This window comes from Marmota marmota, unplaced genomic scaffold (assembly GCF_001458135.2).
Source record: "Marmota marmota marmota unplaced genomic scaffold, marMar, whole genome shotgun sequence".
Classification (NCBI taxonomy): domain Eukaryota; kingdom Metazoa; phylum Chordata; class Mammalia; order Rodentia; family Sciuridae; genus Marmota; species Marmota marmota.
In genome coordinates this window covers 17,054,852-17,073,009 of record NW_026000016.1, presented here as the reverse complement: position 1 = coordinate 17,073,009, position 18,158 = coordinate 17,054,852, and the positions used below count along the sequence as shown (strand labels likewise).

At 36.7% G+C, this 18,158-nt stretch overlaps 1 protein-coding gene across 4 annotated transcripts in view; it reads left to right on the top strand.

Moving 5' to 3' along the window:
- The window catches only part of Pld5 (phospholipase D family member 5), a 407,561-nt gene that overhangs the window by 138,747 nt on the left and 250,656 nt on the right, over positions 1-18,158 (top strand). The window lies entirely within an intron of this gene.

Genomic DNA, 18,158 nt, shown 5'->3' with positions numbered 1-18,158 from the left:
GAGAGACCTTCTCTTTTGCTTGATCTAAAATGTCTTTCTCCATGGTCTGAACCTCTAACAATTTACTTAACATCTTTTCGGTTTGTTTTTTACTAATTTCTAATCTACTATAAAGATAACGCAACCCAATAAGATAACACAAAACAAAACCGAAACTGAATGAAACAAAAACGGAATAAAAAATCGTTGTATCAATTTTCTCTTCTTCAGGGCCGACAAACTTCAAACCTTTAGTCAACCATTTTTTCCAGTTTGCCTGAGAAATTTCTAGGGATAGGCAGCTTGAAACAAAAACAAGATAAATCAAAACAATAACACATTGTTTTTTGAATTGGTCACCCATTCTTTCGCTCTTCCTCAGGGGCTAGCAATTTCACTTACCTCCAAGCTTCAGAAGTTCCCCGTACGAGCCGCCAAATGCCGCAGTCTGGCTGGGCACACAATCACGAGCCACCACACAGCTTGTAGATTCAAACAGCAACTCTTTATTCCCGAACTCACACCAGCCGTCTACAAACACGTTCTGGGGAAATCCACATTCTCTGCCCAAATCCACATCCACTGGGCTTCTGTCTCCCAAAAAATACTGTCTGAATCCCATGAGAACTCAAGGGGAACTCAGGCAGCAGGATACGCCCTATTCCCAGCAGGAATAATCTTAAACCTTAAACCTGGAACCTAAACTGGGAACGCCCTAAACCCGATTATCTTAAACCGGGAACACCCTAATCCGCCCTGGTCCTTGAGCAAGGTCACCTACATTCAATGTCACTGCAACATGGGGTACGCTGGCAAGGAAATTGTCATACCCACTTGGCTAATGGCTCCCAGCAGTGAGTAGTAATTGTTTTAACTTTATAGTTTATTTTTCTATTGGTTCTTTTTCAATTCACTTTCTTTTCAACTGATGAAATACTGCTTGATGGGATGAAGTCTATGAATGCTTGGTAGATATTATTGCTTAAGGGGTGGGTATTTCCATGGTGTGAATGCTCATGATTGAATAAACTAGTTCTCTGCAAATGGGTTGTGTCTAGACTTCTGCTGATTCACAAAGTCCTATGGTGAATTCATCTTTTCATGTCTGTATCTATATATACTTGTATGTCAATTTCCTAGAAGAGAAATTCCTGGGTCTGAGTGCATACATAAGTTTTCTAGATGCTGCCAAATTCTCTTCCATAGGAATTGTGCCATTTTGCGTATCTGTCACCAGTATTTGGGATCCACTGTTTCCCTCAGTCTCACCAAGAGAATGTGTCTCCACACTTTTAGATTTTTGCCAAAATCATAGGTGAAAAAACTGTATGGCAGTCTCTTTCTAATTTGAATTTCTCTTAATTTAAGTGAAACCGAACATTTAAAAATATATATATGGCTAAGAGACATTTGCATGTCTTTGCCTGTGAACTGTGTTTTCTCCAGCCTGTTTGCCTATAAGGTGATCAGTCTTTTTCCTTTTCTATTTTATTACCCCATTCATCTGCGATACAAGTAATACATATTTCCCCAAATTTGTTATTTTCTTTTTAATTGCTTATGATACCCTTTGTCAACAATAGTTTTTTTTTTTAAATACTATTATTTTATGTAAGTAAATGGAATCTATCAATCATCTTTTCCTTCTGTGTTTTGGGTCACATTTGGAAAAGTTGTTCCCCCCTCCCAGATTTTGAAGGCATTCACACATTTTCTACTAGTCTTATGGTGAGTTTATTTATATCAAAATCTTTATAATCTTTTTGGAATTATCCTAATATGTCTGGTAAATAAAACAAATAACTTTTTCCATGCAATTTTCCTGTTATCCTAATGCAATTTGTAGTCTCTTCATCCCCTCAACTGATTTGCGATGCAGCCTGTATTGCACCCTAAATTTGCATTTGTCCTTTCTAATGCTTATTAACTCAAAAAGTATTCACCTACCTGACCTATATTATTTATGCTTCTATTAGAGCCATTTCCTTTGGGAAAAGTGGGGAAGATGTGACTATAATCTTCAATTTGGTACCTTCTCATAGGAGTAAAAGTCAGAGTCAAATTGCCCTTTTAGATTTAATAATCCCACATTTTAACTTCTTCTTATAAAATCTTCTCTCCCTATAAACTTTAGACAGCTAAACATATCCTTTTACTTTGCTCAAGTTATTTTCCTTCTCAATCTTAGCTCCTCTTTCTTCTTTTCTTACACAGTGAAAATGCATAATCATCATCTTTGTCTCTGAATTATTTCTCAAAGCATTTCCATGCCTTCCTTACTTCCTACCACTGCCTTAGTTTTCAAACTAAATGTGTCTCAGATGGACAATTTTAACAGCTTTTCACCCGACACTTCCTGAAATATTGTCCTTCTCATATTTCTTTTCTCTACAGCTTCCAAGGGGACCTATTTAATATAGCAAGCTGACATGCCCTGTTTAATACCATAGTATCAGCAGGATGGAATTAACAAGTCTAATGAGGACTCCCTGCTCCCTCCTGTACCTCATCCTCTACCCTTTGTCCCTCATGAGTTAGGTTTTGCATTCCCACACAACTTGTAGGTGAATCTGATACTCCACATTGTTTCAGATCACTCAGAACTGCTCTCCTGCTTTCAGCTTGTCCCTTAGTTGGGACTCTTGTCTCTTGCCACCTCTCCATCCATCAGAAGCATCTCTTCTTCCTCACAACTTTCCTTTCCCTGAGTGGATCCAAGTCCCCAACCCCACAACTCCAGCCCTGCCCCTTGCTCTCATCTTGTGTTGAAATTATATGTTGGTGCACTTATCCTTTGCTTGACTGCAAATGTTGGGAGTGGGAGTGAAATCTTCATGAGTCAATTTGGTCCTCAATGAGCAATAGCCATCCTATTCATTATTCTCAGTGTATATCTCTATTAATAATGTTTACTGCACTATGCAATGTAGAGAATAGTCCATGTGTTTGTTCCCCCACTAGATTGTGAACATTTTGTGAGATGGAACATTATTTTTTATCCATATTTTCCTAAGCCTAGGACAGTCTATCCCTTGTAAAAGGACCTCAAAACAGATAATTCATTGAATAAAGAGAGAGGAGAGAGAGAGAGAGAGAGAGAGAGAGAGAGAGAGAGAGAGAGATTGTGATGACAGTGGGTTTGCAAAACATGATTTTGGAAAATTAATTGAAACAACTGAGGATGCAAACCTTAGGAAAAAGCACCTCCAAGATGGGGAGACAAGGTGTGTGGTCATAGAGAGCAGGGGTGGGGCTCCAGAATGGAGGCCAGGGCAGGGCATTTATCAATGGACAAATCACAGCATTGTGTAGGGTAAACTGAAGGATCTTATGAGACCTGTCACTAAAGGTATCTGAAAAACCCTCATGGAAAATTACAACTCACCCATTAGAGAAACTAAAATATAAAATAGTGAAAACAGAGAAGATGCAGAGAAACTGCTTCATACTTCACTTGTAGGAATATGAAATGGTACAGTCCCTATGAAAGTCAGTTTCATAGTTTGTTATAAAACAAAATATGCAATTACCATACAACTCAATAATTACACACTTGGGTATTTATTCCAGAAAAGTGAAGACTTATGTTCACATAGAAATATGTACACACATATTTATAGGGATTTATTTATAATGTCCCAAAACTAGATTCAACCCTGAATGGCTATGCAAATTGTGATAGATCCATACTGTGAAATACTGCTCTACTCAGCAAGAAAAAGAAACACACTTGAACCTGGAAAAATCTTGAGGGAATTATTCTGAGAGAAACAAATGAATCCCAAGAGGTTACCTACTAAATGATTCCATTTTTATCTGTTGGCCATTGGCCAAAGTAGGAGATGTTCAGTATCTTCACTGTGGTGGTTAATACATGAATCAATAAGATAAAGTTATAATAAAAACACACAAATGAGAATGGTATAACTGGGAAAATCTGAATATGATTGATGGATTGTATCAATGCCAATATCCTGAGTATAATATTATGCACCAGTTTTGTAAGATGTCACCAATGGGGGAAACAGAGCAGAATGTGCCAAAAGTGTTTCTGTATTATTTCTTAGAACTGCATGTCAGTTTACAACAATCTCAGTCTACATCTCAATGTAAACGTTGATGCTGGTTAAAAGTATCCTATAGGATTGCTGAGATAATTTGTAAAATGTATTATATAGAATAACTGTAATACTAACATTAGGGGCTAAAATTCAGACTGCCATTAAAGCCAATGCTGAATGTTAAAGAGAACAAACAAAAATCCATCCCCTTCATAGAAACCCTATAAAGAGAGCTCAAGTATCACTTAGAGCTGGCATATGTGACCCTCAAATTTCCTTCCATTTGAAGAATTTATTATTTCCTGATTCTTTCTTTATTCTTTCTATTAATTTTAATCTATTTTTTTATTTATCAGTCATGTTGGATCATCATCTTATCTTCCTAATTTCTGACTTTGCCCCATTTCCATCTTGGAGTGATTTACATCCCTTAATTGTGTGTGTGTGTGTGTGTGTGTGTGTGTACACACACACATTTTTAAAGTTTTGGGCCCAGAACAGTGTGACATTCTGACTCTGATCTGTTGACTCCCATCTGCTAGTCAGTAGGACTTGACTACCTAAAACTACACCCCAGAATCCTAGACTCTCAGCATTACACAGGACATTAATAGTGCTTGGGTGCTGCATTTCAGGCCTCTAAATCACATTTTTATAATTTGCTGATAAATATTTAGTGGTGTTTGAGTCTCCTTAGTTTCTGAGTGGAAAAAATAAAAACAAAATAGAATTTTAGAATAACCGTTTTTAAAACTCCATCAACACTGGTTTTCTTACCAGTGAAGAAATAAGGCATCTGTAGAGATTTTGAAATGATGTCATTATATTATTATAGGTCTGTCCAAGAAGACCTATTTATGTAGTTATATATTCACTTGTGTGTTAGTCAGCTTTCTGATGCTATAACAAAACCCAAGATAAATAAACTTATATGGAAAAAAGTTTATTTTGGCTCATGGTTTCAGAGGTTTTAGTCTGTGGTTGTTTGGTCTCATTTGAGCCTGTGGTGGCATAGTACATCATGACAGGACTACATGACTTGAGAGGACTGTTTACTTTATGGTGAATATGAAACAAACAGCGACAATAATAATAAAACAAGAGATGGGAAGAAATGGGCCAGAGTTCCAGTATCCCTTTCAACTGCATGCCCCAATGACCTGACATTCTCCCACTAGGCACAGACTTCAGAAGGTTCTACCACCTCATCCCAATACTAAAGTATTATCCAAGGTACTATAAGAACTGTCCCAAGCTCAGCATGTCTATTTCATATTCAAATCATACAGCACCTTGAGTGCTGAGTTTGGGACAGTTCTTATAGTACCTTGGATAATACCAGTTTTCTCTTCCTCCAGTAGGTCCCTCATTTAGGTGCTTAGCCATGTGTTCTGAAAGTACCTTCTTGCACTTCATCTAGGACTGTCTCATGGATGCTTTCAGCTTCTGCCTATGCCAGTAAGGCAAAATGCACATTTTTTTTTCCTTAAGTAATAAATGAAAATATGAAAAAGAAATTTCTTTCTCTTTAATTATTGTTGGGTGAGCCTCACCTCAAAAATCATCTAGTTCAATTTCTTGTCCCCCAATTTCAGTTTTGTATGAGAATTCATATTTCTTCCAAAGCATTGTTGTACTTGATATTTAGAAAACTGCCAAGATAAATAACAGATGAAGAAGCAGGTGGGTTGCATCTCACCCAAGGCTGTAATAAACCAGGAGTGATGAGATCAGGTCTCAAACCCATGGTGGAATTTTCCTCCACATAAGCTTGTACTGAAAGGTATTTTTTCTAAAATATTTAAAGAACTGGAACATTACTGTTTTCCTGACTTGTCTCCGTAATCATTAACCATCCTTTTCTGTGGGAAATTCTTGACTTCAGAACTAATCCAGCCTTCATTCTACCTTCTCTGGAATTAAGACAATTCCAGTTACAAAAACAAAAACAAAAAAAAAAAAACTTTACCAAGGTACATTATTCCTCTGTTGTAAAGCAGCTGGATTTTTTAGTTTCTACACAATGTATAATTTCAAATAAATTTATAAGCTAAGTTAATCTTTAGAGAATGTTTATTTTAAAGTGTTTTGATCATTAAAAGAAATTGTTAAGACCTGTTATACTCCAAAGTAATCTTCCTCTATTAAAAGAACCCAAAATAGCTGTGGATAATAATGTAGAAGAATCTCATAACTTTTAAAGTGAAACAGCAAGCAGAAAAAAATATGTATTCTTTAGTTCAATTTTACTTAAAAAACAATTATATATCTGTGTTTATGTATATATATATATTCATATATGTGTATAAAATGCATGGAGCTCTCTACAGAAATACAGGAAACTGTTAACTGTGATTCTTTCTGGAGAGAGGAGTAGAAATAGGAACAGGAGAAATTTAGGAGATTAGACTTTCATACTGTAATTTAAAAATAGAAATGTATTGATGTATTACTTGAAATTTGTTAGAAAAGTCATTGTAGAATCAAAGAGTACACCCCACAAAAACAAACAAAACAAAACACATAATCGCTAAGAATAGTTCACATAACACATACCTCTGTTAAATCCTATTCCAGTTTGGGAGTCCTCTTACAGTCCACTAGTGGTTAATAGAAAGCTATCTACTTGTTAGCAAACCATAAGGGTGTTTTGAGTCTTGTTCTTACCCTAATTCAATACCCATGGTTAAATTTTACAATATAAAATATATATATTTTTAAGTTGCACTAAGATCTCAATTTGGAAATAGTTTTAAAACTGGGAGTAGAGCTCACTGTTAGAACATGTGCTTAGCCTGCATGAGATCCTAGGCTTAATTCCCAGCACCAAAAAACACATAGAAAAATATATCAGAGTTGGTATCTCTTCACCTTTCCACAAGTTTTTCTAGCTTTTAATCAAAAACTCCCTTGGTAGTCAGCAAGAAACTTGGACATAGATAGTTGGTTTTATTCTACTTAACACATGACTAGCACTGGATTAGCATTTGGGAATCCACAAAAATCTCTAGTTGTGAATGTGAAGTAAATTTTTCATTAATGTTTGAGAAATGTGGATTTTTTTTTTTTTTAGCTAAAATAACTTCAGAAGCCATTTCTTAGTGACTACTCAGGGTTATACTGCTGTCAGCTCTCCCTTTGGAGAAATGGGAGCAATTGGTAATGGGAATGGACATGTCTGTTCACTTAGTTATTCTTCACATTGTAATCTGTGAAGTAACTCAAAGATGCCGTGACCTGTGCTGGGCTCTGGGTGGACAGTGGAAACTGAACTTAGCAATGAGTCACTATTCAGACCTGATATCAGCTGTCTCCAGGAGACTGATGCTTTAGGAGAGGATGCCATAGAAACACAAAGGACAAAGGATGGGCACGAAGGCTTGTTTGTCATGCTTATAACTCCTGATAGGGCTGTGGAGAAGGTGCAACTGGATCTGGGTTTTGTAAGATAAGTAGGAGAAAGCAGTGAGAGGGGGGCTCATTTTAGACAGAAGAAATACAACAAACACTTTGTCATGAAATCGCTGAGGTTTTTAACTCAACATTGTCAGATATTGTAATTGCATATGGTGAGACCTAACATTTCCCTGTGACTAGAGTAAAGAGTGCTAGGATGAAAGCAAAAGGTGATTCAAGAGTGATGGGCAGGACCAGATGTGGAAGAGCCACCTCTGCACTATTGACAAACAATCTTTGTTATGGGACTGTCTTGTGGATTGTGCGATATTTGGTAGCATCCTTGGCTTCTACCCAATAGATTCCAATAGCTTTTTCTACCAGTTGTGACAAGCAAAAATGCCTCAGACATTGTCAAATGTCCCCGAGGGGAAAACTGCCCCAGTAGAGATAAAGAATTTGAATGTAATCTTGAAAACCATGGAAAAGCAATGAAGCAGTTTGTGAAGAATATTGGATTTGCAGTGACAGAAAATGGATTAGGAGGAAACAGACAGAAATGGATCTATGTAGAGCTATTGCAATAATCAGACAAAAGTGATGGATGGAAGGATATGAGACACAGGCATTAAGAAGAAGGGGGATTACACAGGTTTGGAAACTGAATAGGGGCATATGGAAGAGATGGGGAGGGGAGGTGATTAAAAGGAAGGGTTCCACCATGATTCCCAAAGAAAAATATGAAGATGAGAGAATGAGTAATAGCTGGCAGTAGTTAGGAGGACAAATGTGGGGCATAATTATCAACATGGGTATCTAGAATAACTATGTTTGAGGATGGGGAGGTAATCACTAGAAATGTTCACAGCAAAGATCAGAAATGCCTGCTTCAGTCTTCTCAGTCTCTCCCCATCTCCTGTCGGGTGGAATAAGAGCAACTGTCATTCCAGTTAACTGGTTCATAGTTAATTTCTGACATAGTTAAACTCTGAATAGTGATGAGAGTCAGAAATGATTAACTTTCATCATACCTTGCATGTCCAGGTCATCTGAATGTCTATTTTTCTACCTGGGAAGCTCTTCCCTCTCCTCAACTACCCCCTTTCTTAAGGTCTTAAAAATAACTTTATCAGGAAGACTTTCCATGACATCTGTTTATACCCCAAGACTAGGTTAGGTCTGCCTATTTTATTCTTCCATAGAATTTGGTACTTCTTGTGGAACTTAACATATGTTAAGTACTTACCTTGTGAAAATAATTTCTTTACTATTCCTCTCCCCTCTAGGCTGTGTGTGTGTGTGTCCAGCTAAATAACAAGTTAATACTATTAGTTTTCCATTAAATTAGTAAATGTCATATAATGTAGGCAACCCTAGTTTAATTATTCACATTTTAAATGATTTCCTTTTGTGTTATATAGCTAGAGCTACTTTGAAATCTGTTTTCATTTTCATTATAAACTCTATTTTTCTCTCTTTTTAAAATGCACAAGAAACCTTAAATTAAAAAAAAAAACAGTTCTTTGGAAAACTTTGATTAGTGCAGTGAAGGTCAATGTAGTGAAGATTTGTGCAGAAAAATCTGTGTCTTATTTGTTTTGATCTATTTTTATTACTGGAGCTATAAAACTATGAATAATCCTATTTATTCAGTTTACTGTAGTTGACATAAATTATATCTGACAGTTATCCTGTCACAAATTTAATTGACTAACCTTGCACCTGAAATGTATTCTATACCGTTCTCTCAGCATGAATAGACTTGAAATCTCTTGGTCATTTTCTTAGCAACACTGATGGTATGGAGAATGCTAAAGCATTGGAGAACAGAAGTTTAGCATAAGGTGAAGCCTGTGTGGGAGAGGATTCTATGCAAAAACAAATATGTTATTTTCCCTTGACCTTAGAACATGACTCCAACCTCATTCATTCAACAAATGTTTTCTATGTACCAGGAACTGCTATAGTCATTGGGAATACAGAGGTGAATGGGACAGGCACAGTCCCTGCCCTCATGAGGTCTATGAGTGGGAGGATGGAATAAATGGGAAAATGCCAGCATTTAAATCAGTAATGACTGCAAGAAACGAAGCAGATCAGGGATAGAGAGTGCTAGAATATTTTGGGGGTGGATCTATCATTGGTGAATTCTTAGAAGAAGAAGATCATTTAAACAGATCAGAATGAAGACATTCAGGGGTCAGAAAGGACAGAATGCAAGACAGAGGGAACATGATGTATAGAGGGCTTGAAGAGGCACCATATGTCTAGCTGGAATCCCACCATGTTACATCTCCCACCTAGCCAGAGGGGAGCAAGGTGAAGAACATGATAGGACATGAGATTGGAGAGTCAGCAAAGACCAGGTCATGGTTGTCCTTCCAAGCCATAGGAAGGAATCTGTTTTATCCCAAGGGTGGTAGAAGTCTATGAAAGGAGGTAAGGGTTCACATTATCCTGTTTATAGCTACAGAAGTTCACTGAGGCTGCTGGGTGGGCAGTAGACTACAGGCATAAGAGTGGGCACAGAAGACTGTGCAGCCATCCAGGCAAGAGGTCAGTGTTACTAGGATGAAGCTGACAATAGTGGGAGTGGAGAGATGTGCTCCAATTTTGGAATACAGTTTGGAGCTACTGTCGATGGAGATCAGTGATGGAAATGATGCAAATAGAGGAGATAGAAGAGAATCAAGGATCACCCCCAGGTTTGGGACTTAAGAAGAATGAATGCTCATGCCATTAATCAGGATGGGGACAACTTGCAAGGAACAGACTTGGAAGGGAATATCAAGACCTATGTTTTACCCTCATGTTTGGGATGCTTAGTAGACCTCCTAATAACAATATATCTAATTAAAGAACCATAGTCTGGAGCTCAGGAGAGGGACAGAGCCAGAACTTTGGGAATCACTGAAATAATACTTAAAGCTGAACAGTTGGTTTTCTTCCCTACTTTTCGTGGCTTCTGTGGACTCCAGTGTTTCTTTCTGTGTCATGAAAGCGGGTTCCTTTGAGTTAAGGCTTCAGCTGTGTCTATTTTTCTTCCCAGTAATACATTTAGAAAAGTCTCATGCCCATGGAGATTTAATTGAGGGGAGGTTTTCAGGGGGAATGAGGGGTGTGTCATACTGGAAGGATCCCTAGACTAGGAATCAGACAACATTGGCTTTAGGTCCATGCTGGGCCACTCTCACCCCAAGCTTCAAATTCCTTGTCTGAAAAATAATGGTAATAATAATAATAATAATAGTCAGCTCATGGGATGACATGAAGTTTTTTATTTAAAAAATATAAATAAGTCACACATAGCTTAATGACAGGGATATATTCTGAGGGACGTGCCATTTGGCTCTTTTGTCATTGTGCAAACATCATAGCTTTTACTACACAAAACTAGATGGTGTCGGTCATTCATTCAGTGTGACATTGAGGCAATGAAGGGATGTGGTAAACATAAGATATATGAGGCTGCTGTCCTTGTAACACAACATACTGTTCTATAGTAAACTTTTTTAAAAGAATAAGTAGAAGGAACATTTAGTATGTGTGAGGCTCTGGACTCAATCCCTAGCACCACACAGTAATACGAGAGAGAGAGAAAGAAAGAAAGAGAGAAGTATACTCTAAAATATTAAGAAATGTAGTATAGGAAATAAATAAGCCAGTAACATAGATGTTTCTTATCATCATATATATACATAATTGTAATTGCTATAGGAAAATTTTCAGCTTCACATTAAAATCTACTATTGTATATCTGGTCTGTCATTGACTAAAGAGTTATTATGAGGCATACAACTGTAGAAATAGAGTTGGCTTATAGTGAGTAATATAATTAAAATCTAAATTTTAGCCTTCTTATCTAGAGCGTGGAGTCCAGAGATGATGTATTTACCCTTCCCACAACTGAAGCCTTTGAAAAGCTCATTTTTCTTTAGAAGCAGGTGCTATGGCATTTCTTTATTTTCTCATTAAGCTTGCATAGTTGGGCATTCAGCATATATTGGACAAAGCATATTAAGGAATTAGCATTTATTTACATTTTGCCTTCTACCCAAGGCCCAGAGACAAAAGTTTAAAATAATCAATAAGAATTATTTCTGCTTTATACTGATTAAAACCATTTTTTTTTTTACCAAATAGGGTTTTATTGTCTTGAAAACTGCTGCTACTTCTAGGAAAGAATGAATAGACTCAGCTAATTTTACATATCTAGTATTTTCTTAATTGTTGTTCTGTGTTTTTTGTCCAGAATGCATTTCATTTGGAAGCATTCCCAAGACATGTAAAAGTGAGTGCCAGCATCTTTTCAAAGTACAAATTGGATTTAATAATGTTTATATTGAACGCAGGCAGTTAGTTACTTTCATTTCACATAAATCCTTTCTACTCTTGCTGAGAAAACCTCTGGTAGAGCGACACTTATTATAGCTTTTCTCAATCAATTAACCAATATTTATTGAGCCCCTACTATGTGTGGAACACAGTACTAAGTATGTGAGGAATTCAAATAAATATCATGCACAGTCCTATTCTCCAGCTTGGGAATTAATTGCTGAGAGATAGTTGAGCCATGTGAGGAAGGGAAATTCTCAAACTTCTTCACCTCTCGTTCAACATGTGTGGCCCTTTTTGCAGCTTCCCCCAATGATTTCATCTTCCTTAGTTTGATCTGTTAGTGAGGGGGCTTACCAAATCCCTAGATCTCTTGTTAGAATTTGGGTCAACTTCCACTTGAAATTTTATCCTCGCGTTGTATCAGTATGTCTGTGCATGCAAAGGTTTTATGGAAGCATATTCTTTCTTGCCATATCCTGAGTGATCATAATGCGCTTTCTGTTCTATGCCATGTATGTTTAGTCAGCTTTTTGACTGTGAACAAAATACCTGACAAGAACAACTGAGAGAAGGTATTATTTTGGCTCATGGTTTAAGAAACCGAATTCATACCTTCAGCCAACTGCATCACTCTGGGCCCAAGGCGAAGCAGAGCAGAAAGACATGGCAAAATAAAATTGCTCACTTCATGGTAGCCAGGGAGCAAAGACAGGGAAAAGGGGTCTCAGAGAAGATAAGCTTTTCTGAGCACTTCCCAGTGACCTGCCTTCTCCACCCACACCCCACCTGCCTATAGTTACTACCCAGTCAGTCCATTCAAATCATCAATCCATCAAATGGATTAGTTCGCTCATTAGGTTCTAGCCCTCATAATCTAATCATTGTGCCTCTGAATGTTCCTGCCTTAATACAGGAGATTTTGCGAGACACCTTATAGCCAAACCATAATGCCGTGTCTCCAAAAATTTGAAGATCTCTAAAGAATTATGTTTGAATAACTAGCATTTGTGCAATACTGGAAGCTTCCAAAGGGCTTTTGCATATTTTTACCTTACAGTAGTCATGTTCATAAGCTTTCTGTTACTGTAACACATACCTGAGATTATCCATTTATAAAGAGGAAAGGTTTATTTTGATTCACAGCTTTGGAGGTTTCAGCCCATGGTCCTGTTGCTTTTGGGTCTGTAGTGAGGCAGTACATCATGGTGGGAGTGCATGGCAGATCTGTTTACCTCATGGTCAAGATGTGAAAAGAGAGAGAAGAGACCACAGACCTGCAATTCCATTTGAGACTCTACCTATTAAAGGTCTCACCACTTCTCAGTAGCACCATTTTACAGGTGAGCATAATAGATGTCAGCGTTAAGTGATTAAACTCAAGATCATCAGCTAGGGTAACAAGAATTTAAACCTTGAAGTTGAAATTCCAAAAAAAACCCAAAACCAAAACCAAAAACAAAACTATGTCCTTTCTTCCTAACCATGACATCTAGGATTACAAGACATTCTGAAGAACACTACTTAGTAATTAATAGTCAAACACTGTTTTCTCATTACCCTTTTGTGTGTAAGACGGATTATGGGGAAAGACATCAGCCTAAGCTGGAGGTGGGTGCAAAGGTTTTGGGGAAGAGATGAACACATTCTTTCTTGCCATTGAGCCATAGAAGCTTCCCCAAAGAAACACAGCCTTTAAGAATTTAGTAGAACCAGGCGTGGTAGTGCATGCCTGTATACCAGCAGCTCTGGAGGCTGAGGCAGGAGGATTGTAAGTTTGAGAACAGCCTCAGTAACTTAGCAATGCTATAAGCAACTAAGCAAGATTCTGTCTCAAATAAAAAATAAAAAGTGCTGGGGATGTGGCTCAAAGGTTAAGCGCGCCTGTGTTAAATTCCCAGCACCAAAAAAAAAAAAAAAAAATTCTTAGCACATATGAGTTGTATTAAGTCTGTGGAATGGAATGTTAATTTTCTCCCTCAGCTTATGTCTAATAATCTGCATTCCTCGGTTGTGCATGTAAGTACTAGACTGTTGGAATCTCTATGCACCTCTAGAATAAACATATTTTCAGCTCCCTCCTCCCCATATATTATTTGGACTTTTACTATATGGCCTTGATTTACCCCTCTTTCATTTGAACTTATCTTTATTTTCTGTAATTAATAAGAAATCTCTAATTTGGAAAATATATCTCCATGTGTATTCTCTAGAAAGGTGCTTGAGTTTAAATACATCCAAAGTTGGAATTTTTTTCATGTTTCTAATTTAGGGGCTTTTGTTTTTTATTTTGGGGGGATGCTAGGATTTGAAGCTAGGGCCTTGTGCATGTGAGGAAAGCACTCTATCAACTGAACTATATCCCCAGCCCTCTAATTTAGGTTTTTGAGCCATTGTTGAGTATCTAAAATGAATTAAATGGAATACCTGAAGCATTATTTCATACTTCTAAATATATTTATTTATTTTTAGGTAATTATTTATATACATTCGTGCTCTGTTCTAGGAAGGTCTGGTAAATATTTTTTTTTTAACCATACGATTTTTTTTTTTTTTTTTAGTCATACATGACAACAGAATGTATTTTGACATATAATACATACATGGAATGTATATACATCAATCATATTGTCTATTCTATTCTGCTGCCAAGGTCTGGTAAATATTGAGGATAAAAAAAGACATGCAAGGAAAAATTCTCACATAAAATGTTATTTAGAATAATTTAAAAGAAAATAGAAAGTGAGTACTAGGTAGACGTTCTATCTCTTGGTCCTACCTAAAAATAGAATCTCTATTCTTCTCTTATCCCTACTGAAACAGAGTATATGTGACTGATTGATAGTTTGCATGTATTAGCCCTGTGGTTATAATTGTTCATAGTTTCTTAATCCATCTGACATTCTGTGACTTGTTGTTTCACATTTGTTCTCATAAAATGGTTATTGGGACCAGCATGACAACAGTGGAAGTTGTGAAAAGTGGTTCAATTCTGGATTTATTTTAAAGTTAGAACACTCAGGATTTGGCCAGTTGGATATGAGGAAAAAAGAGAAGTCAAGGATGGTTCAATCAATGAAAGGATGGAGTTGCCATCACCTGCTGGGTTCCTAGAAGGGATAGTCTTGTAAAGTTTGAGGTGCCTATTAGATATCCATCTGGGGTTAGAGTCTAGGTAGGTCTGTGTAGGGACATAGATGTCAAAATTATTAGGGTCTTATGATATTTAAAGTACTGAAATTAGATGAGAATACTGATGAAGCCAGGAAATGGAAGAGGTCAAAAGTTGATTCTTGGATCACTTCAATGTTTAGAAATATGAAAGAGAAGGAACTCTGATGAATGGCACCATCTTTGTAAAAATAGCAGTTGGCTTTATGTGTGTGGGTTTACTTCTAGGTTGTCTACTTGGTTTCATTGGTCTGTGTGTTTGTTTTTGTGATGATACCATGTTTCGGTTACTCCAGCTTTATAGTAGGTTTTGAAGTCAGGTCGCATGAAGTCTCTCACTTTATGGCTCAAGATGGCTTTGTCTGTCTGGTGGCAGTAGTGGTGGTGGATTGTGGTTTTGCAGTTCCATATGCATTTTGGAGTTGTTTATCAAAAACTATGTCTACAATGAGAACCACTTGGTCCATAGCAGCCCTGTCACTAGGAGGGAAACCAGTTTCCATGGGACAAGGCAGATGTCCTCCTCTCTGTGCCTCCTAGATTCACAGATAAGTGACTCTCCCTGGCCCACCATCTCCTCTGAAGGCTGGAGGCCCGTGGTGGGTAGAGGGAGGGCACAGAGGCAGGGAGGAAAACAGAAAGTCATTTTAGGGGTTTTGGTAATTGGGAATTCTGAGAGGGAAGTTTGAAAACATAATCTTTGGGGACTATTTACTTCTATTTTCTCTACTCAATTTGAGGTCTGCAAATGAAGAACATGTTGTACAAAGTGAATGATAAAAATATATTTAAGAGAAATGCTTCTGAAATAAAAAGGATTTACTAAGATACGTGTGTTCATTTATACAACTGAAAACTAATTCTTCAAGTTTGACTGCATAGGCAGCAGTTAGCTTTCAATATGTTCAACTTGGCATTTAGATACTTTTTCTTTTTTAAAATTAATTAATGTTTTTTGATTGGCACATAGTATTTGAATGTATTTATGAGGAACAATGTGTTTTGTATTTCACTTGCTTTTTGCAGTATTAGACACTGAACCCGTGATCTTGTGCATAAAGCACTCTATCACTCAACCCCAATGTGGTGTTTTGATTCATGTATATATTAGGTAATGATTAACTCAAAGTAATTAGTATATCCATCACCTAAACTTTTATAATTTCTTTATAGTGGGTACATTCAAGTTTTTCTAATTATTCTAAGATATATAATATAGTATTGTTAATTATATTCACCCTACTGTGCCTTAGAACACCAGAACTTATTCCTTGTATCAAACAGTATCATATTGCTGGGTCAATATCCCCTTCCTCTACCCACACTATTTTCCTTTCTGATAACCACTATCCTACTCTCAACTTCTGTGAAGTCAAATTGTTTAGATTTCACTTATAAGTGTGTCACTTGTGGTTTTTTATCTCTCTGTGCCTGGCATTTCACTTTGTACAATGTCCTCCATTTCCTTCTGTGTACATGGAATTTATTTTTTCTGTTTGAAAAAGAGATTCCATTACTTTTTGCAGGAGTACATGCTAACTACAGTTTAACAGAGACATACATTAAACTTTGTCATAATGAACTTCCACTTTCTATTTTTCTGAAGACTCATTAGAGAATTGGGCAACAAGAAGTAGGAGATATGCCCAAGAATCTACAGACAGAAACTTGACCATAACAATATAATGTTGGAGATACTATAAGGCTTAGATGACTGGGAAAAATGGGGCAGTGTTGACCAATTGGAGTGATAAGACCAAAAAAAAAATGATGATAGCTAATGGGAACTTAGAATATAAAACAATGTAACCTGGGAATCTAGACAAAGAAGACTTACAAATACAGTTCATGTGGCAAGTGAGGTGGACTGATTGGGTAAAAAAAAAAAAAAAAAAAAAGAAAAAAAAACACTGAAATAACTCTATAGTACAACAATGTCTAATGGGTAATAAAAAGGAATAGTTGGGTGTTGGATGGCCAATAGCAGAAATGTCTATTATAGTAATACCTGCCTAACTCTGGGTAACCTGTTAGGTCCCATCTTGACACTTACTTTCCTTTTTCTGTAACTAATTCAAAATATTTGTCTATATTCAGTGTCTCCAATTTCCAAAACTTCAGCAGAGGATTGTAAAGGGTGGCAAGGTTAACAACAGCCTCTGCGTTGCTATATCAGCTCTCAGTTCTCATTTTCCCTGACCCATCAGTAACATCATTTTCACACTCCTGAAAAATCTGTTTTCAGTTACCTCTGAGGACGTCATGCATATGGTTTTCTCCCATGATGGAGCCCATTTATAATAAGCCAATAGCTAACATTATACTGAATGAGGAAAAGCTGAAAGATTATTCTAAATTCTAGAACAAGACAGGATACCTAATTTTACCACTTTTAGTCAAATCAGATCTTGAAGTCCTAGCCAGAGCAATCAGGAAAGAGAAGGAAAAACAAAAACAAAGGCCTTCCAAGTTGGAAGTCAAATTGTTACTATTTGCAGACGACATGATCTTATACATAGAAAACCCCCAAACTCCACCAAAAATCTAAGAGAACTAATAAACGAATTCAACCAAGTTGCAGGGGTAAAATTATTTTTTGGTTATCAGCTGCCTTTGCTTATATAATTGCAAAAATGTGAAGCTTTCTACAATTAATTTCTTGATGTCTACCTCTGCTCCTATAAATTAAATTCCCTGCCTAGACAATAATTCCTTTTATCATTCCCATAATTTAGACTTTCATAATTTAAAAAATTTCTGACTTTTCAACACAGTTTTTTTTTTAAAAAGTTCCCTATTAGTCCTTGTTGTTTTGCATTTGTATCACTTTGATGCCTCATAGTGATATTGAAATAATGACCAAACTATTATAATGAACCCCTAAACTAAACTGAAAAAAAAACTTACTGCTCAAAACCTTCTTTAAAAGGTCTTGACACAACACTTTGGCTTCCAAAGTTCCAACTTTTGAGCCATAGATACTTTAACTTGATTCTTTGCTTATCATTTTGGTTATGGCCATGTTTCCTCTGTCATTTCCCAGGTTTTCCATATGAAAAATTGAGATTGTTTCTCATTAAGGGAGAACAGGATCTTCCTGCAGGCTGAACCAGGCACACCTCTGGTGGGTCTGATGGAGGACTGATTTCATGACAGGCTGCATATTAAAATATAAAACTTCAAATTTTGTAACTGTAACAGTAACAACATGCAATC